The sequence below is a fragment of the Diceros bicornis genome, chromosome 7 (genome assembly GCF_020826845.1).
Source record: "Diceros bicornis minor isolate mBicDic1 chromosome 7, mDicBic1.mat.cur, whole genome shotgun sequence".
Classification (NCBI taxonomy): Eukaryota; Metazoa; Chordata; class Mammalia; order Perissodactyla; family Rhinocerotidae; genus Diceros; species Diceros bicornis.
In genome coordinates, this window is record NC_080746.1 from 44,049,563 (window position 1) to 44,072,775 (window position 23,213).

At 35.6% G+C, this 23,213-nt stretch overlaps 1 protein-coding gene across 2 annotated transcripts in view; it reads left to right on the forward strand.

Moving 5' to 3' along the window:
* Positions 1 to 23,213, forward strand: part of GRM5 (glutamate metabotropic receptor 5) — a 543,453-nt gene that overhangs the window by 1,635 nt on the left and 518,605 nt on the right. The window contains exon 2 of one of the 2 annotated variants that reach the window (XM_058545440.1): positions 16,982 to 17,164. The exons of the other annotated variant lie outside the window; for it this stretch is intronic. The gene's annotated coding sequence lies outside the window, so the exon portion shown is untranslated. The remainder of the gene's footprint in view (positions 1 to 16,981; positions 17,165 to 23,213) is intronic. 2 annotated transcript variants of the gene reach the window in all.

Genomic DNA, 23,213 nt, shown 5'->3' on the forward strand with positions numbered 1-23,213 from the left:
CTTCTGCTCTATCCCTTCTCCTGGCTTGCTTTCCCCAGGAGGGGACTGAACACACATTGTTACAATATAATTATAAAAGTATTGAATTTGAGTCCCTTTCTCCCCACAACTGCCTAAAAGGGAGTCATGATCAACGCGAAAAACCCAACTTCTTCAAGCTTCCTGAGATTAATCTCTAGAATCAAACATGAGCTATGTTTTGAACTGGGAACAAACAAGCTGGGAGCCCAGACTGAAAATTCGTGTTGCTCACTCTTGGAGAATTCAGAGTACTTGAGCTTTCTGGACAGCTAGTGTATCTGGCCCACCAGGGATCCATTTGTGAGATGCATTAAGGAACTTTATGGAAAAGAACTAAATCGAAAAGCATAGAAGCAATCTGACAAGCTAAGTTCATGGACAGTAAGGAGGATAGTTATTAGCATGAGAATATGATTCTCTCCAAGGCAACATAAGTAACTTAAAGTCAAATATGGATTGACCGAATAAAGTATTAAATATGCCTGTTCTCAAAAGCCGTTGGCCATGGCAACATGGTCCTTGGCCTTCTCTCCTCTCTCTTCTCCTCTGTTCTTTTCCTCTAGTCCCAGATTTCTGTTCAGTTCTAATGTAGGGCAACTTAGCTGTCTTTTTTGTCACCTTGTCACTTACTTTCTCCTCATGACTTCGGCGTCTCAACTTCCCAGCCAAGTGATTTTTCAAAATGTTTTCCTAAAGTATAATTCACTCCTTAAGAGGAAATATGTTGTGAGTTGTGTTAAGATCATAGTTCTTTTTCACCCTGAAGAACAAGTCTCTCAAGTTTTTATGCTGTGTATGCTCTAGAATACCAGACATGCTGAATAGTCACTGCAGGGGCCTCATCAGTATCACTTCAGGCTGACATGGCCGGGTAGAATGGATTACACAAGTATGTTATGGCAGCTATTGATTGCTGTCTATTTGCTCCAACTGAAAGGATGTCAGTGGTAAATGCTATTTAAAATCACTGCTGGATGTGTGTAATTTGCTTATTATAATTGTTCATGGCAACATTAGTTCCAATTCAATAATTCATTTCAGTGTCTGAACGTTTCTAGCCTTGATTAATTGGCCAACTTTGTATACTCACGTTGTGGCATTTTCCTTAAATTTTGTTGTACACTTAACTCTATAAAAATATTATATATATAACATTATGTATAATATTGTATTGTAAGTAATTACTGATGGAAGTATCTCTAACTTTCAAACTTGCAGGAGATTCATATGTATATTTATACATATAAATAAATATATATAGCCATCAGATTATAGTTCTAGAAATGATTTACAATACAATTCATACTCTAAGTCAATTCAGACCCATGATCTATTTAACATCTTTGTGTGTAGTTCTCAACTCAAACCTAATTAATTAAATATGTGTGTGTGTGTATATGTATGTATATTACAATTTCTTTTCAGGTAGTATATGTTACATAATATAGTACATTACATATCTTATCTTATTATATGATAGTTTACTTTGAAACATGTATAATCTATAATATACCTTACATAAATCAACATTCGCCATAAGGGCACATTTTTTTCAGAAGTAATGCTAAATATTTTAAAGGTTTATGTCATTCTCATCAATTTTCACTTTTTATTTATCATCTGGCTCTGGGTCTTAGGTTGAGTCCTTTTGACTGGTTTGACTTTAATCTTTGGTTTATGAAAGAATTGTAGAATTTCAGAGCTGGAAGGCCTCCCTGAACATCAAAGAACTTGAGCTGCTTATCTTCGAAGGAGTCAGATATTCTGACTTGGCCACAGGCTCTGTTCACCCAGCCTGGGTTGTCTGACCTAATCACGGGGAAGGTTTTAATTCTTTTTTGCCCCACTGCCCTCAGAGAACTGTTACTTTCTCTATACTCTGCAGTAAGAAAACAGAAAGAAAAGGAAGAGAAGTGGAATGCAAATTCTCATGTGTCTAAGCTGTGATGTCAAGCTCCTATTTTCTCTACCCAGTTGCCTTTGCTTTGATGAATTTTAGCAGGTCATTCCTAGCCACAGCTCAGAATTCCTATGCAGCTTGGTCTTTAGAGCAGCAATATAATGGAAGGATGGGCCAAAGTGGTCTTAAATCTGCATGTGCATAGAGTGCACACTGCTTCTATCTAGATTATACAGTTCAAATAAAGAAGAAGAGTAAGCACACTTTCTAAAAATGACTTTTTTCAGTTATACATAAGGTTGATAAAATGTCAATTGTCTTTATAAATTAGTATTGGGCATGATGACTTGGGTGGTTTTGGAGATTATTTCACGGTGGCTGCTAAAGCCCTCTACAAACTATTTCTTGGCAGCACCACTAACCAAGAAATTTGGCTTATTTATTTGAAAATAGTATAAGTTTTATACACCACAAATTTTTATATATATATATGAACGGTTTTAATGACCAGTTTCTTGCAGTATTGATTATCAAGGTTTGAAAGCTAAGAGTAGTCAAGATTAATACTTTTAAAGAAACATTTTGTTAACGAGAAAGTCACCTATTATACTAATGATTCTTAACCTGAGATCCAAGCGCAGGTAGATAGACTTCAGCTTATCCAGGAATAACCTAAAATTTAAGCAAAATTCACATGCATATGCACTTTTCTGTAGAGAGGATCTATTATTGCATAGAACTATACTAGATTATATTGGTCCATAGGATATATGTAAAGCTATATATGAGAGAAACCCAAGTTTCTAAATCTTAACATGATAAAAATTTATTTCTTCTTCACTTAAAATTCCAGGCTGATAGTGTGGCTTTACATTCTGAAATGGTCACAGATCCAGGATCCTTTGACCTTTTGTTCCACCATCCTATTGTGTTTATTTCCAGATGGCTCACAAATAGATCAGCATTTCAGCCAACATAGAGGCACCTTCTCTTTAAAGGAAAACCTGAAAATTGTATTGTCTTTCAATGAACACCTCATTAATTAGAACTTAGAAGTAAACTCATTCCGAGTTGCCATGTGTCTAACAAACGATCCAGTGTTCTATCACCTTAGAGAAAGAAGAGAATAGGTATTAGGTAAAATCAGCAGTATCCTACATACGTACGTTGTAAAATGCTTAGAACAATACCAGGTACATAATAAGGACACATTAAATTTTAGCTATTTAACTTGTGTTCTTTAAAGAGCTCTGTCAGACAAAGGCTGGGAAGAAAGAGGCAGTCACAGAGGAGTCAAGGTAATATGATTTATAAATTACCTCATGTAGCATTGTGTTCTTTGTTTTATGTAATTTGTTTGAATTCTGCATTGATAAGAATTATTTAATTTGGTAGATTGAGAGATGCACAACTGTTTCTCTCACAGTGTTAGGTAAGCAACAAAGGTCTTGTTAGTTGGCACAATTCCAGAGGGCTAACTTTGGTTTGTGATAATTGAAAAACATTCTGTCTGGTGTGAGACTTCAGTCTCAGAAATTATTTTCCCTCTACTACGTGGGAACAGATATTCTAGATTTGGACTAAAGGAACAATTGTTCTACAGTGATTGATTATCTTATGTCACCTGCATTGTTCTATTTAATACAAAAGGAAGGATTTTTAATTTTTTAAAAAAATTTTCAGACCAAAGAAGTGTATCTTCGTCTATCTTAAAGCAGAGTCCTGGGATATTATATGTCCATATTTCTAAATTGTCATAAGAAGTCCATATTATTAAGTATTATTATTACCATTATTATTGATATTAATTGTTTCTACATGAGGAATTTGGTAATCAGCCATCCAATCAAGAAGATGGGGCATCTTTGAAGATTCGGAACTTCATAAAATCTATTTATAAGCCCCATAAGAAACCAGACCCATTACTCTTTAGACACACCACATGTTTGGGATCAAATAGCATTACTATTTCCCTTATCCAGTACACTTAGGATTAAATACCACTAATTATCCCCATCACTATGAAAAGCAATGTGTTATAGTAAACATGATGGTTATTATTTATTAGAGATGTTATCAATAGCATTCAAGTGTTAGATTGGGAATTGAAATGGGTAAGTTTTATTGCTCCTTTCAGCTCCAAAGGCTCTTTAATTTCTTATTTTACCAGTTACAGGGCTTGGATTCTAATTCTAATTCCACTCCTAACTGCGTGATCATGAATGAGTCATCTAAATTTCCAATTCTGTAGGGCCAAAAGATCTACCTCTAAAATCTAAGATTTATAATCCATAGTTAGTCATTGGGATTATTAATGTGAGGGAAAGCTTTTTAAAAGAATGTATTGATTAAGACTTTGTAATTTCAGTTGTAAGTGACAGAAACACAATTTTAAGTAAGTTAATGAAATAGGTGTGGAAGGGAATTCTTGGAAGGCAATGCAGGCATTTATCTTTGCACACACTTCATGACCAGGTGAACTGTGACGGCTAGATTCAGAGGATAATGTGATTGGTCAGTCTTGTGCATATGTCCACCTTTGTGCTTGCAGTCAAGTTTTGGTCCATAGCCAAAGAAGAATGAAGGAAGAGTATTAGATGCCAAAAATAACACTAAAATTAGGTCCCCAAATGGTTTTGGTTAATGGCTACATCACTGGTATAAATGAACTTTCTCCACATAAAAGAGAAATTTAAGTGGATAACATTTGTACATATACAGTTTGATATATTTATGATATAATAAAAATACATTAATATTTTATACAGTATTTATGAATTTATGTCTTTCTACATATCTAGAAAACTCACTTGTTCTTAAAAAGACTTAGTTTGCTAGGGCTGCCAGAATAAAATACCGCAAATTGAGTGGCTTAAACAACAGAAACTTATTTCACAGTTTTGAAGGCTCAAAGTCTGAAATCAAGGCGTTGGCATGGTTGGTTCCTTCTGAAGGCTGTGAGGGAAGGATTTGTTCTAGCCATCTCTCCTTGGCTTATAGATGGTCATCTTCATATTCACATGGAATTCTCCCTATACATATATATGTCTGTGTCCAAATTTCTTCTTCTCATAATACCAGTTATATTGGATTAAGATTCACCCAAATAACTTGATTACTCTCATTCTAACTTGATTACCTCTGTAAAGACCCTATCTCCAAATAAGGCACATTCTGAGGTATTAGGGGTTAGGACTTCATGAATTTTTGAGGGACACAATTCAACCCATAACAATGAGGTTGACATTGAAACTTTCGTTACAGATACATAAAATTCATGTCTTTTTTTTAGTAATCCACCCTTCCCTTCACCCTTTTTATGTTAGTAGAAAATGTACTATCTCTTTTTGTTTTTTTTCCCAGTTTTATTGAGAAAAAATTGACAGACATCACTATATAAGTTTAAGGTATACAGCATAATGGTTTGGTTTACATAATTTGTGAGATGATTACCACAATAGGTTCAGCTAACATCCATCTTCTCATACAGATACAATAAAAAGAAAAGAAAAGAATAAAGGAAAATAATTTTCTCCTGTGATGAGAAAATTTTCTTTGTGTGGCTTCCTCCCTTGAGTTGCATAGTTTAAGAATTCCAAAATTTATTCAGTCCAGAGGGGCCAGTCTGCCTGAGAATACCTCAGAGCAGGAAACCTAATGAATTTGATCCGTCTAGTAGTGGCCTTCCTTTCCTGCTGCCATTTCTTCTGTCACTGGCACACAGTGTCCCTGTTGTAAGGAGATCCCATATGGTTAGAATGTCCTCATTGTCCACCACTCCATTGGCTCCTCTACTGGCCAGGCAGGAGTTTTTAAGGTTATAGGAGGTGGGAGACAGAAAAGGTTTTTCCAAAGTATTTTGCTTGGCCGTGGTGGCCATATGGACATTTGGCCTGTCAAGCTGACTGTGCCTGAACAAGCCATGCGAGTGTAGATCCCGTCAGAGTTTGCAGTGACTCTTAGTTGGAGAATAGCCAGCAGCGCTCTGCTTTTGGGTCTCCAGGTTTACTGTTTTTATGTGGCCTTATATGCTGAATGACTGTTCCCAGAGCACTCCCTCTGGACCAAAGGAATTGAGGGAGTTAGGAGGGAAGAAGGTTTTCAGTTTTATCCACACATTTTTTCTTTGTGATACTCCCTTTCTCCACAATCATTCAGCCCTGGACATGAGCCTGATTCACTTGTCAGGACAATTCCAAGTGAGTACCCCTTGGACGACCTTGATTTCTTTTCTGCCAGCATTCCTCACCTAGCTGACTTCAAGCCATGGGATCAGAGAGATTTTAATAAATCGAGCTTCAGAAGGAGAGGGGTCGAATATAGGCTCTAGCCTACATTTTCTTCTCTCTGAGGCTTCTTGCCTCTAGAGATTTTGATTCCCTTGCCAGTGATATGAAATGCATAGACATTATCAATTAACTACCATAACTCACCAATAAGGTCCACTTTTTTGCTAGAGTGACAAGGGCCCCCTTTCCTTTTGTGACCTTAGCTGGAGGGGAGCATTCAAGGGATTCTTTCTAGAACAACAATGACTTCAAAAAGTTCCACTCCGTCAAAATAAAATATTTTAAATGTTAAAAAATGTGATTTATTTTTATGGTTTAGTAGTATTCCAAGGGGCAACGGGGGTAGGGGGTGGGCACAAGGGGTGAAGGGAGATATATATATGGTGATGGGCAAACAAAAATGTACAACCCAAAATTTCACAATGTTATAAACTATTAAAACATCAATTTAAAAAATGTGATTCTTGTACAAACATATATCAAACACATTTCAAAAATTTAATTCTTTGAGGGAGCCAGGATGGTAAAGCTGGCTCAAAGAACATTTGTTCTTTGTATCTCATAGGTACGGATAACAGATTGGTGGCTGCCAGAGGCAGGGGGTGGGAGGTGGGCAAAATGGGTGAAAGGGTCAAAAGGTTCAAACTCTCCGTTATAAAATAAATGTCATGGGGATATCGTGTACAGCATGATGACTATGGGTAATAATACTGTATTGTATGTTTGAAAATTGCTAAGAGAATAGATCTTAAAAGTTCTTACACACAAAAAAATTTGTAACTATGTATAGTGACAGATGTTAGCTAGACATATTGTGGTGATCATTTCACAATGTATGCAAATATTAAATCATTATGTTGTATACCTGAAAATAATATAATGTTAAATGTCAATTATATCTCAATAAAAGAAAAAAGAGTCATACACTGGAATCCTATACAGCAATGAGAATAAACAAGCTACAGTTATACACACTAACTTGGATGTATCTCACAAATTTAATGTTGAATTAAAGAAGTCAGATAGGAAAAAGTACTGTATGATTATATATATTATATGATTATAATATGTATGACATAGATAAGTTTTCCACTATGTAATTTGCAAGTACATAATACTATATATGAAATTATTCATATTATATACACACATATCTAAAATGCAAAACTAATCTATGTGATTAGAAGTCAGGTAGTGGCTATCCTTTTGTGTCTCAGCTGTGACTGGAGAGGCTTCTAGGATGGCAGGCATGGTCTGTGTTCTTATTTGAGTGCTGGTTACACTGGGTGGGTTCAATTTGTGAAAATTCTTTGAACTTACACTTATACTTAATCTTCCCCACTCCAAAAAATACAAAGAACATTTGCAGTACATATTTATTTCTTTGGCTAGAAGAGAAATATGTAAATACATTTGATAAGTTAGATACAAAACTAGCAAATATCAATAATACTATAACCTTTGGGATTATCTTTTCTACTGGACAATTATTTAAATTTTTTCTGGACAAAAACAATATTTGTAATTTAGGAATTTTCTAAAAGTTTAAAAAATTTACAACTTTACAGAATCTATGAACAGGGCCCTAAACAATAGTAAATAGTAAGTCAAATATAAATTCACCTAGGAAATAAGATAATCCTGGGTTTTGTGTCAAATTTAGCAAACTTATTTCTACATTCTTTTCCTTACTGACTATATAAGCCTTCATTTCTCAAATACTCTTTGAATTCTGGGATGCATTTGTTAGATGGTGCCTGAATATGACATTGAAAAATATGAAATAATCTTTTTGTGTTATTTCCACATTTCGAATAATTTTATCATAATTACTCTAAAATTATATGCTGCATAAATAATAGCTTTAGAAAGGAAATCAATTTTTGAAATTAAAAATTCTCTTAATTAGAAATAATTTTTAAAAACTTTACATTACCAGACAGCCAGCTATATATTCATTATTATAAGCAACCAAGGCCTTAAACTTTCTCATTATCTACTTGTATTACCACTTTTTTTTCAGCAGGTTAGTGGACTACAAGAAAATTAAAAATTAATTTCCTCTCAAATATTTGTTAAACATCAAAAATATGCCTATTTATCACGATAGGAGTTTAATCCTAACAACAACTTGTCAAGGCAGATTTTAATGCTACCACTAATTCACCAAAGTTTTTAAGTAATTGGTCCAAGACCACTTGACCTATAAGTAGTGGAACTGGATTATGAGCCTTGTTATCTTGGCTCCTAAGTCCACAATCTTTTCCTTATACCACCTCAGAGATGACTTCTCAACAATTTGCAAAGGAAGCTTGTTAGAAGAGTGAAATTTAATGAGGTAATTATCATGAGTTTAGTCTAAAACATCTAATAGGATGAACGCAATTCTGTTTGAAATGACAAAGTGAGCATCAAAGAATGTCAACTATTCTAATTCCACATAATGGAAAACCAGTGTCTGCTTCTTTTCTGTCTTACACTACATGTCAGATACGATAAATGTGGAAAAAGAAGGGAAGAAGGAGATGTCATTAGGGTTAGGGTTACAGTCATTGCTGTTGGCTTGAACTGATGATCTTTAAAAATCCAGGGAGAAACTGTTAATAGAAGGAGTACAGCATGAAGAAGTAGAATAAGTCTGGAGTCCTAGATCCTGTTCATACTCTATCATCAAATCTGTATGGCCTGACCAGGTTAATGTGCCTCTCTGGGCCTCAGTTTCCTATTGTGTAAATTAAAGTGGTTGAGCTAGGTGGTCTCTAAGGTCCATTTTAGCTTTAATACTCCTTGAACCTATTAAGGAGTCAATAACAGAGGACAAACAATATATACACAGCAACATCATTTTCTTGCTTAAAAACTTTCAATGACTCCCCATTGCAATATAGCATTGTGGTTAAGAAATTGCTTAATTATTCTGTGAACCAATTTTCTTATTTGGGTTGTGGTGAGGATTTAAGTAAGAATATGTGTGTAACAAAACCCCATGATGCCCAGAAAATGATAAGCCTTCAGTAAGTATAGGCTATTATTATTGACTGTAGAATTAAGTTGAATTTTTACATGACTTATCTAACCCCCTTTAATCTGGATTTTGTCCACCTCACTAGCATTGTCTCTCATCATTCTCCACTTTACTTACCATGCTGAAAAACACAAAACAATCTTTACTTTTTAGTCACTTTTGAAGGATCATTTTGCAGGGTAAAGAATTCTACATTGGTAGTTTTTTTGTTTCAATGTTTTAAATATTTCACTCCACTCTCTTCTTTCTGGCATGGTTTCTCAGGAGACGTTGGATGTAATTGTTTTTTTCTTCTGGCTTCCTTCAGGATTTTTTTCTTCATCTTTGATTTTCTGCAATTTAAATATGATATGACTACATGAAAGTTTTTGGCATCTATTGTGTTTGGTGTTCTCTGAGTTTCCTGGATCTGTGATTTGAGGTCTCCCGTTAAATTGGGGAAATTCTCTGTCATTATTGCTTCAAATATTTTTTATGTCCTTTTCTATCTCTCTTCTCCTTCTGGTATTCCCATTATAAGTATGTTACACCTCTTATAGTTGCTCCTCAGTTCTTGGATATTCCGTGTTTTTTCAGTCTTGTTTTCTCTTTGCTTTTCAGTTTTGGCAGTTTTTATTTAGGTATCCTCAAGCTCAGAGATTCTTTCCACAGGTGTACATTCTACTAATAAGTCATTAAAGACATTCTTCACTTTTTAAAAATCTCTAGCATGTCTTTTTTATTCCATCTTCTTAGAATTTCCATCTCTCTGCTTACATTGCCCCATCTATTCTTGCACACTGTCTACTTTATCCATTAGAGTTCTTAGTATATTAATCATAGTTGTTTTAATTTCCCTGTCTGATAATTCAACGTGCCTATGATATCTAAGTCTGATTGTGTTGCTTGCCCTCTCTCTTAAAACTATGTTTTTTGCCTTTTTGTATGCCTTGCAATTTTTTCTTGGTACCTATACATGATGTACTTGGTTAAAGATCTCCTGTAAATAGGCATTTAGTAAAGTAGTGGTGATGTATTGGGGGAGGGGAAGCATTCTATAGTCCTATGATTAGGTGAGTCTGTACTTCTGGCCTGTAAAAACACCAGCACGTTAGGCCCTGATTAAATAGTTTCTCCTGAGGGCAGACTGTGTTAAGAAGAACAGAATTCTCAGTCTGTTTCAAAATGGTGACTTTTCCTTTTCCTCTGCAGGAAGCATGAGGGAATTTGTCTCTGATATTCACTGTGAGAACCTAGTCAAGTCCTTGGAGGTAAAACTCATACAAGTATGGGACCTCCCTCCTCCAAGACTGGAGCCACTGGAGTTTTTGCCTCTCAAACTTCCCACACTGAACCTCCAGCAGTGTATCAATTACAGTTTGGTTTTCCTATCCTGGCACTTATTCCCTCAAAACTTTCTGCCCATAGGTTGTTGCTTCGGTAAGATGTGACTCTCTGTATACACCTGTCTGTCTCTCCAATTTTGGGGACAATGTGATCTCACTTTTCTTATGCATATAAAAGGAGTTGGTTTTTCATTTTGTTCAGCTTTTTACACGTTGTTCAGATGGAGTGGCAATTTCTAAGCTCCTTACATGCCAGACCAGAAATTGAAAGTTGCCTTAGTGAAATTTGAGGAGTTTGCTTTGTACACAGTGCAGATATCCATCAGACAACTAAAAATTGGTGCTGACAGTTCACAAAAATTTGAAGGCTAAAGATATCAATTTGGAAGATGGGATGGAGGTAATATTAGGTGGATGAGCTCTCCCAAGAAAAGGGCATAGAAAAAAGACATGTGAGGCTAGAATCTTGGAGCTTCTCTCCCCTGTTTTTGACAGGGTAATATAACATTTCTTACAGTGTTTATCCTCTTTGTTCTAAAGATTTGATTCTGAAGTAGTTTAGAACACTGATAGTGTAAATATTAACATGGTATTAAATAAAATCTATGTGACAAATGCACGTGTCATTTTAAGACACCATTTACATGGAAAATCAATAACTCTCTGGTAATAATTTCATTACACAAGCCTTAGAAATCTTTTTGATTTCACTGACACTTTAATTATCAAGTGACATGTCTAGTTCTAAAGTAGCAAGTCTGTATAAGTCATGTCACCTCATATGTTTTTACTAATCTTGGTACTATACTCAACAATTTGAACATCCTTCCTCTACCTTTGTGTAGAGCACAGATACGAAGTTTAACATACTTATCATTTCACATTTTGACTAATTCTTTTCCAGTGAATTCAAAACCCAGAGTAATTTTTTTTATGAGAAAGATTTTTTTTACAGTAATGTTGGCTTTTAGATGTGTTTGACTTTGCCGTGTTAGGATAATCAATTTGCTTGATTTTACCTTTCATGGTCCATTTATTTTCTTGGGGAAGATTTCTTTCTTTGTCCTGCTACCATGCTACTCCTCAGTGATTATGTTAAATAGGGAATATTTACCTATTTCTAGGTACACTGAATACAAGTTTATTTATTTGATTGGATGTTTTATACCCTAAGCCCCCTTCTTGCCACCCCCCAAAAAAAAAAAAAAAAACTTTGATATAGCTTATGAGGTTATCTGTTTAGATACAATGCATCTGGTCTTCAAAAGAGTGAATATTTTTTCCTGGCACTGAATTTCAAAAATAATTTAGTACATGGGTTCTTAGACACTGAACAACAAAGTAGAAAATACTTAACACCTTAATCTAAATGACTTTCTTCCATGACACTTGTGAGGCCAAGTGATATTACAGAAGGGAACACGACAGCCTAGATTTTCTCTGACACCTAACATCTGGCTGAAGTGGACACTCCCTTTTTGCTTGCTAAATGACTAAAGAAACAATAGTATCACCTACCGATGAATAAGTGAACAAAAGTCATTTTGAGTGATGTGTTCAGATTTTCAGACTCTTTACATCTACACACCCCAAAAAAGAAACTTGGTGGGGTCACCTCTCCAAATTTCATCTCAGCATCAAAGTACCAGCCCTGATTTCACATGCTGGAAACCCTTGCCTGACAGAAGCTGACCACCAAGAGCTAAGCAATGATGTTGAGAAGAGAACAAAATCCAGGAGACACTTAAATACTGGTAAGGCCACCTCACCTGGAAGAAGTATTCCCTCCATGTTAAGCGGTTGTACTGTAAAGCAATGAAATTACAGGATTGTTATTTTTGCATATCTCTAAGAAGGAATCAGTAGACTCACACGGAAAAGGAAGAGAGGGAACATGTAAAATGTTAAATTTTGGATATAATTTTATAATAGTAATCGAGGAGGGAGTATAAATTTAGAGAAGAAATGTCTGTAGGTTGGTAGAGAAAAGATATAATTTTATATATACGAGGCATAAAATTATGTATTAACGTAAATTGACAGAATGTGTGGTACTGGCACAAAAATAGAGAGGTCAGTAAAATAGAATAAAAATACAAATAGACACCTAATAATGTGGAATTCTAGTTTATGATAAAAGTGACGTCTCAAATCACTGGTTCAAAGATAGATGTTTTAATAAATGGTGCCAGAAGAATTGGTTAGTAATTTGGAGAAAAATTATAAACTTGGATCCATCCTTCAGTCTATATAAAAACATAAGCTCTAAATAAATCAGCAATATAATTGTAAACATCAAACCATACAAGTACTAGAAGAATTCTTCATTTTAAAATGTTTTATTCATCTTTAATTAAAAATTTTTAAATTTAAAATATATTTCTCTTTTTTTGTTGTTTTTTTTTTTTTTCATGAGGAAGATTAGCCCTGAGCTAACATCTGTGCCCATCTTCTTCTATTTTGTATATGGGATGCCACAACAGCATGGCTTGATGAGTGGTGCATAGGTCTGTGCCCAGGACCCAAACCTGTGAACCCCAAGCTGCCAAAGTGGAGCGCACGGACTTAACCACTGCACCACTGGGCCAGCCCCAGAATACGTTTCTCTTTAACGTAGGTGTGGGCAAAGGCATTCTAACTATGAATCAAAATTCAGACACAAAAAAATTGATAGACTTGACTGCACACAATTAAAAAGAACTTTTTTCATGACAAAAAAGCATTATAAAAAAGTTAAATTACACTAACAAACTGGGAGAAAATGTTTGCAAATATACAGTAGAGATATTTTCTTCATGACATATGTGAAAATTAACTCAAAATGAATTAAAGAATTAAAACATGAGAGCTAAAAACTATCAAACATCTAGGAGAAAACACAGAAGATCTTGGCTTCGGCAAAGAATTTTAATACGACAAAAAAATGAGATAGGAAAGAATAAATTCAACTGCATCAACATTTAAAAGTTTTACTCTTTAGAAGACTCCATTAAGAAAAGAAAAAAGTAGGCCATGAACTGGGAGAAAATATTTGCAAAACATTCATTTGACAAAGAACTTATATCTAGAATATGTAAAGAACTCTTCAACTCAGTAATAAACAAGCAAGCCCATTTTAAAAATAGGCAAAAAATTTGAACAGACACTTCATAAGAGATGTACAGATGGAAAATAAATACATGAAAAGATACTCAATACCAGTCATTAGGAAATGCAAATTAAAACCACAACGAGTTAACGCTAAGCAGTTGCTAAAAATTTAGCAGCCTATAATTTAAATTTCGTAATGCCTACAATTCAAAAGACGTACCATGTCAAGTGTTGGTGAGCAATTGGAACTCTAATACTCTGCTGATGGGAATATAAAATGGTACCACCACTTAGAAAAAACCTGTCAGTTTCTCTATTGTTTATCTGTTTTTTTTATTTCAATTATTTCTGCTATTTATTATTTCCTTTCCTCTGCTTATTATGGATTTAATTTGCTCGACCTTTCCAACTGTCTTAAGATAAGTTGAAGTCATTATTTGAGACCTTCGTTATTATTTAATGTGGGCTTTTATGCTCTCGTTTCTCTCTGATTACTGCTTTAGTTGCATCCACAAATTTTTATATGCCACGTTTTCACAGTTTTCCAGTTTAAAATACTTTCTAATTTCTATTTTGATTTCTTCTTTGAGCCATGTAAGATTTATAAATGAGGTATTTAGTTTCCAAATATTTGGTGATTTTCTAGATATTTTTCTATTATTGATTAACATTTAAGTCTCATTGTAGTCAGAAAACATGCTCACATTAATTAGACTTATTTTATGGACCAGAGTGTGGTCTATTTTAGTAACATTTCACGTGCACTTTGAAATAGGTGTATCCTGGTGTTGTTGGATGGAATGTTTCATAAATGTCAAATAGTACACGTAAGTTGATAGTGAAATGAAAGTCTTCCGCATATTTATGGATTTTTTATTTACTTGTTCTATAAAATATTGAGAGACATCCTCAACTATATTTGTGGACTCGTTTATCTTTTGATTTATATAGCTTTATGCTTTATATATTTTGAAGCTTTGTTATTAAGTGCAGAAGGATTTAAAATTGTTATCTTCTTGATGAGTTAATTCATTTATCATTATGAAATGATCCTTTTATTCCTGGCAATAATCTTTACTCTCAAGTATACTTTGTCTGATGTTAAGTTTGCCATTCTACCTTTCTTTTGATAGTGTGTGTTAGCATGATATATCTTTTTCATCCTTTCACCGGGTTTATGTCCTTATAATTAGGCAGCATAGAGCTGGGCCTCTTTATAAAATTTAATGTGACTTTTCCGCTTTTTGATTGGGTGTTTACATCATTTACATTCTATATAATTGTTGATATGGTTTGGATTAAATTTCCCACCTTGGTATTTGTTTCAATTTTTTAAAAGGAAAAATTATATTCACCCACATATTTACCATCTATTATTTTTTCTTCCATCTGAACAACTTCCTTTTACACTCCTGTACATTGTAGTGCAGATCTACTGGAGACAAATTCTTTCAACACTTGTATGTGAGAAAAAGTTGTTATTTCACCTTCGTTTTTGATAGATATTTTTACTGGGTACAGAATTCTTACATTATAGTTTTTTCTTTTCTTTCCAGTAGTTTCAGGTTGTTGCTCCATTGTCTTCTGGCTAACATTGTTCCTGAAAATAAATGAGTTTATTGCTAGTTTTTTCTTTGTTGTTCTGGGTACAATATGTCTCTTTGATTCCTGGCTGCTCTTAAGATTTTCTCTTTGCCATTTTTAAAGTGATTTGATGTGCCTCAGTTATTATTTTTTCAAATTTTTTTATGCCTCCCTCCTTCTGTGACTCCAATTATGCATAATGTTAAGCTGAATTAGTTTGTCCCATAGCTCCCTGGTAAGTTCTTTTTAAAAAAACTACTTTCACCATTGTGTTGTATTTTGGATAATTTCTTTTGTTATGCATCAAGTTGACTAATATTTTTCCCCACAGTGTCTACTCTGCTCTTAACCCAATCCAGTATAGTTTTCATCTGAGATAATGTATTTTTATCTCTAGAAATTCAGTTTTGCATATTTCTGTCCTCCGTGTCCTTAACATGGTCATGGTTTTACCTGCTTTCTTGAATATATAGGACGTAGTTGTAATTCTATTATCTGTGTCTTTTTTGTTTCTATTGATCAATTTTTCTCCTTATTAGTGGTCATACTTTCCTGCTTCTTTCATACCTATTTATTTTTTATCAGATGGCAGACATAGTAAATTTTTTCTTGTTAGGCACTGGATATTGGATTCTTTAAATATACCTAGCTTTTATTCAGTGGTGCAGTTAATTTTCTGAGGCTTAGTTTCATCCTTTGAGGTTCGTTTTTTAGCTTTGCTAAGTTGGTCTAGAGCAAGGCCAAGTGTTTCCACACTACTCAGGTAATATCCTCCTGAGTCCTCTACCTGATGCCTCATGAATGATAACATTTTCCACTCTGGCTAGTGGGAACACAAACTATTTCTGGGCATTTGTGAGCTCCACAGACTCTTCCACATGCTCCTTCCTGGTAGTCCGTTCCCTGGCCCTGAGCAGTTCCTTAGCTCACGCAGAGCTCTGTACTCAGCTGAAGATTCAAGGAGAAACCCTCTGCAGATTTTTTTCAGCTCTCTATGCAGCTTTCTTTGCTGTGGTAACTGCCCCCTAAATTGTAGCTTCAAGTATAAAATTAAGGATATCTTCGTTACCTTACTAGGTTGTTGTCCTTAAGTGAGATTGACGATGATACAAACATGGTTTAATATCTTGCCTTATCAAGGGTTTACCAAATGTTAGTTTTTGTCCTCTATTCTTTCTCCTTACTCAAGAATAAATTAGGATAATTTGAGTATGCACTTTAGCCTATAGGGTAACATTATTTTTAGAAGGAAGGAGTGGAAGATAATTCACCCCTTAAAGCCTTGTCTTAAAAGCGTCATCGCAGGACATACCTTATACTATGCTTTGTTGGCTTAGATTCACAGCTTCCACACTTTTCCCCAAACTGCACAGAAATTAACAGAAAAAAAGTGGTGAATTACTTGTCCATGCTTTATATATCACATTTAAGTTGGCTGTCTTCACATATGAAGACAATAAAGGTAGTCTATGACTATGCCCACATGGAGTAGCCAGTCTCTAAGATGGACCCCAAGGATCCTCCCTCCTGATAGTCATGACCTTGCTTAGTCATGACCTTGCTTACCTTCCTCCAACAATACGTCAGGTCTATTGGACATGTTTGCATACCCAGTAGAATAAGGCATAAATAAAGAAATTTCAGCCTGTGACTCTGGAGACCATAGGTCATAAAAGATACTGAAACTTCCTTCTTTCTCACTCTTTTTCTCTCTCTTTCTCAAATCACTCACTGTTGGGAAAGCCAGCTGTAGCTGTTTGAGAAGCCATATGGAGAGGTTCATGTCGTAAGGAACTGGGGCCTCCTGCCAACAGCCACATAAGTGACTTGGAAATGGAGCCTCCTGCCCCAGTCAAGCTGTCAGATGACTGCAGCTTCAGCATACATTTGACTGCAGCCTCATGAGTGATCCTAAGCCAGAACCACCCAGGTAAACTGCTCCTAGATTCCTAGTCTTCAGGAACTGTGTTAGATGTTAAATGCTTAATGTTTTAACTCACCAAGTTTGGAAGTAATTTTTTTATGCAAAGTAGATAACTAATACTGATTTTGGTACTTAGATGTGCGAGTGGCTTTGGAACCAGGCAGTGGGTGAAGCTGGAATGATATTAAGAAGAGTATTACTGAGGAAACTCTCTGCCAAACATTACGGACTTTGAGAAGGCTTCCTGTGATGGCTTAAAGGGACATGAAGATAGTATTGGAAAACAGAGAAAGAAAGATCCTAGCCATGTGGTAGCTGGAATTTTAGCAACATTTCCAGCCACAGTCATGTGAAAAGTGGAAAATGTTTTATTGAACTAGATGATCCAGCTAGCGAGATTTCCAGGAAAAATGTTGAAAGTGCCTCCTTTTTGCTCCCTGCTGCTTATAGTAAATGAGATAGGAGAGCAGTAAACAAAAGGAATGGCTGTTATACATGAAGAAGTTGGGATTTGATTGTTTGAAAATATTTAATCCTCTGAAGATGGCAAAGAAATGGATTCTGAGCAAAGAGCAAATCCGGGGAACTGCTAGGAAAACCAGATTCAAAGATACAGCAAATACTGCGACTGAAAAATATTTTGATAAGATCTCAGATAGATTGAAGCTGGTATTTCCACGTACATTTTACTCAAGCAAAAGGCCCTCCAAAGAGATTGGACCTCTAGGAAAATTAAGGATGTTATCCCTCAGCATTGTCTAGGAATCCATGGAAGAGAAGGGTTTAATCACAACAGGATTTGTGGTTGTGGCTTTTGTCTAATGGAGTAGACCCCAAGAAGATTCACAAGAGATCTAAAAAGGTTTAAGAGGATTATATCAGTATAAGCAATGCCAATTTGGACTAAAAGGGGCAGAGAGAGTACATAACGAAAGGCCTTTGGACCCCGAAACTTCTATTGGCAGGATATAGGCTGAGAAGACTACTCACCTGAAAACACATATGCCTCTCCTGGAAAATGAGGAATGGCTCAGTTGAAACAAGACCCTAGAATGCAAAGTCACAAGCTGTGGAGAATAACTCCTGGGCAGGAGTAGGCTGAGTTGTAATCAAAGAACTTTCAACATTTTCCCAGATGGATCTCAGAATTGCTAGGAACCAAGAATCCTATGGGCCACTTATTTCCCCCTTTTATGAAAAAGAATGTGGGTATGTGTAGCGGTTACTCTGTGCTTATGTCTGCTGTATGAGGGACAGATGACTAGTTTCTCTAGTTCATAAGACCTCATATTGGAAGGAATTATACTTTATATATTTATACATATTTTTTTTGCTTGAGGAAGATCAGCCCTGAGCTAACATCTGATGCCAATCCCCCTCCTTTTTCTGAAGATTGGCCCTGAGCTAACATCTGTGCCCATCTTCCTCTACTTTATATGGGATGCCGCCATGGCATGGCTCAACAAGCAGTGTGTCAGTGCGTGCCCGGGAACTGAACCGGTGAACCCCGGGCCGCTGCAGTGGAGTGCGCACACTTAACCTCTTGTGCCACCGGGCCGGTTCCTATACTTTTTATATTTTAACATATGAAACTATACCCAAAGATCCTCACAGGAATCAGGGCTTCATTTAAATGACAAGATTCTGGACTTCAAGAAGATGCTGTAATGGATTGAGACTTTGGGGGGCTTTGAATGTGTTTTGTATATTTGGCATGTGGGAAGAACATGAATCGTTAGATCCAGAGAGCAGACTGTGATAACCAGCTTGTAAGATGGCCTCCACTGATCCCCACTTCCTAGTACTCATGTCCTTGTATATTCCCTTCCCACATTATATCGTGGATGCTCTGTGTGTCCAACAGAATAAAACAAAAGAGACAGTGTGAGACTTTGAAAACTATAGGTCATAAAAGACATTGGAGATTCTTTCTCTCTTTTTTCCCCTCTAGGGGCAGCCACCTGCTATGTCATGAGGAACTTAATGGAACTCATATTTGAAAGAGATTCTCCAGCCCATATCAAGCCTCCAGATGATTGCAGTCTGGCCTCATAGCTTGATTGAAGCTTCATGAGAGTCCTTGAGCCCAAACTACCCGCCTAAGCTGCTCCAGATCTCTGGTCCTCAGAAACTATGTGAAAAAAAATGTTGATTTAAGCTGATAAATTTGGGAGTACTTCGTTAACCAAAAATAGATATTTAGTATACCACGTATCCAAACTAATGGTGTGTGGTATAGCTGGTCTGAGCATCACCTTGTCTTATTGTCTCACCTTATAAAAAATAAAGTGGGAGATGGCAGAATCTATTATAATACTGAACAACAATAGCATCTAGACATGGTTTTTCTTGTGTAATTTGCACTGAGCTGTTTTCTACAGAAGGATTACAGGCACTTTAACTGGTTGAATGAGATTTACTACGACTTGTTGCTCACCTACTATGTCAACTTTGCTTCCATCACTCTCATGTTGCAATCCATACTTTACCCACATGGAATTACCTATATTTCCCCAATGTGTTATATTTTTTGACATCTTTGCATCTGATGTTTCCTTTATTCTATTATCTTCTTGTCCAGTTCATAAACTCCTTCTCATCCTTTGAGAACTTGTTCAAATATTTCCTCTTTTATAATGTCTTCTATACTGCTTTCCAGAAAGTTGGCTCTCTTTTTTTTTGCCTATTAATGTACCTTGGATATAATTTTTCTTAAAATCTATCATTCTCTATCTCTATGTTTCCAGTGCCTCATCCAGTGCCATGCACAGAATAGCTGTTATTACTAAATATTTTCTGGGTTAAGGAAAGAAAGAACAGATGAGACAGCACTCTGAAGACACCTGATGAATGTGAAATGCACAACAAAAGCTTAATAACTTCAAGTTCTAGAATAAAGAGATGTAATATGGAACTAGGTAGTGACAATTATTATTATATTCTTTCTAATATATGACTACTTTAAAAATTACATACATCTAACATATCACAAAGACAGACCACTTGCTTTATTATAGAACTATACTTTTATTCCTGTAGAAAATAAAGCTGTGTTTTCTACTCTGGAGATTATTGGTGGGACTAGTTGAGTATAATTGTAATAAAGCTGCTGTATACCTATCTATATGTCCAGAGATCATAAATTATGCTTCCTCACTGGCATATCTACCAATGGCGTAAGAGAGGTCAAGCAATTGGACTTAGCCAAATTGAATCCCAGATTCCAGCATGCTTCATAAGACAGCAACTAGCAGGGCCAGGGAGAGGGTTTCAGTTGACTTCTCAACACATGTTTACTAAACACCTGCCACATGCTTGAGCTTAGTACTGGACATGAACCCTGCTTACTAGGTTCTTACAATCAAATATGAAAAATAAGGCAGTGTGGAAAATGACTCTGATAGAATGATGGATATGATGCCATAAAAGATATAACAGGGGAATTGAGAAAAGGGAAATAGGAATTGTGAAGAATGATAGATTGTGATGGGCATGATGGGGAAGGTGGCATCTGAAATAGGATTTGAAGTATAGACACACACCCACATATTCAATAATTCATTCATTGACTATAAGAATTAGCATAGCATAGGATTAAGAGCATCACGTTTACAGCCAAAAAGAACAGAGCTAGAATCCTGCTTCTCTTTCTAATTATGTGATCTTAAATATATTATGTTACATTTCTGAGTCTCAATTTTATCATTTGTAAAATGAGGATAATAACAATAATTCCTCTCTCATAGGATTGTTAGGAAGATTATATGAGACAATCTATGGAAAAATATTACACAACCTGGCACAAAAGCAGCAATAAATGCATTGAAGTTATTATTGCTCCCATTATAGCTATGATTACTATTATTATAGCTACCTGGAGACCCACAAAAATAAACTTATCCCTTTACTCCTTCATACTACCATGAGTGCCAGTATGACTTCAATATGATGCAGCCTCCATGTAATCACCAGAAAAGACCAAGAGAATGATATAATGATATCTCACTATCTCCACACCCATGGCAGAGTCTGAGTTTTTCATTGGTAAAGTGGAAGTAGATAATAAAGACTTTATAGAGTGATTGTGAGGATTCAATACAACAGTATATGGAGATTTCCTTCCATAGTGACTGGCAATAGAAATCGCTCATTAATTGGTAGCTATTTACATTATGATAGAATCGTACTATCATTTCCTGTGGATTTTCCTGAAAAATACCCCAGTTATTTAATATATAATAAACTAGTCTTTTCACTTGAATAAATTCTTCCTGAACAGGGCCCCAATCTATTTCTTTTTGACCTCTTTCTCTTACCTCTAATCCCACCCCCCAACCCATCAGAGCCCAGCTCAGAGAACAAGCTTATTGAATTGAGTGTTTTCAAACTACCTTTAGGTATAAAACCATTACTATCCCTACACATATTTGAGGCTGCTTCACACTTCCATGACATACATGCAAAAACCTGAGAGTTTTTTGTTAAACCGTTCTATCATACTGATTTATCTTTTGGAATTAAAATTTCTAAAAGTTAAAAAGGATTCCTTTCATATGCTTTTCCTTGACATATACATTTATTTCTTGGATATAATGAAGAGAAGTTTGCAAACTGTGAGAGAGTTTCATCAGAATAGCACATTTTGATAATATTTTAAAGGTGATAATAAGGAAGCATCCTTACTAATGGTTCTATTAGCATATTTCTTGGAAGTCATTTTAACTCTATGTGACAGAGTTGAATCTAAATTAATGAATAACTTAGAGATAAGAAGTTTCTGCTGTAATTCTAATTACATTTTCAGGTTCTTGAAATTATAGAGTAGGATAGTTTTAAGGTCATAGGCACTAGGATCAAATAGATCTATCTGATTTTATCTGGATTCTAACTATTTCCTGTGGGATTTTGAGAAAAAATTACCTAATATCTCTAAGCCCCATTGTTCATTTGTAAAATGTTGATGAATATTATATTCACTTAGTAGAGCTGTGAGAATTAGACAAAACCATGGATAGAAAATGCATTAAACAATGCTGGCAACAGTAATTGCTCAATAAACATTGGCCAGTCACATCGTGGATTGCAAGCATAATCTAGATCTCAGTTAGGCTCTCCCTGCTTCTCAATACCTGGATTGGATTAACTTGAACCCCCCTGTTTATATCAAATTTGTTCTCCATTATTTCTAAAATTCCAAGGGAGGTGGATTCTTGTAATCATGTTTCATGTCTGCTGAATTATTGCTTTTTGGCATTAATTTCAGGATTGTCCTTTTATTGCTGTTTGATGTTAATTCTAGCAAAACAAAGCATATCCTTCTGATTTTCTTATGAAAAAATTTCATTCTTACTAGATCCTACTGCCAAACTCAGCCTTAAATTTCACTTTTTTTTAACCATATCACAAAAAACTCATTAATACACTCTGCCAAACAGCTGGACTGACCCCATGTCTCTGTCTCTCTCCTTAACTGATGATAATTATGCCACCACTGCCTGCCCTCCTCCAACTGCCCCCCGCCATACACACACATTAGAAAGTAGCAAGGACTGTGTTATTTGTGTTTAAAATGACAAGTTTATTTTTTATATTTCTTCGGCATTTTGAATAAAGGAAATGCAATTTTGTGTAAGTTTCTATCACCTTATGTATGCACAGGTTGAGTTGCTGTTAAGCACCTATCTAAGACTCAAAGGAGCCAGCCCTGGTGGTCTAGTGGTTAAGATTGGGCACTCTCACCACTGCAGCTGGTTGTTTCTGGTCAGGAAATGACACGTCCCATCTGTTGGTTGTCAAATTGTGGCAGCTACATGTTGCCATGATCTTGAAAGCTATGCTACCAGTATTTCAAATAGCAGCAGGGACACCCATGGTGGAGAGGTTTCAGTGGAGCTTCCAAACTAAGACAGACTAGGAAGAAGGACCTGGTGACCCACTTCTGAAAAAAGTGGCCATGAATAGCAGTAGAGCATTGTCTGATATAGCACCGGAAGGTGAGAGGATGGAGCAAAAGACTGGGCAGGGGTCCACTCTGCTGTACAAAGGGTCCCTAGGA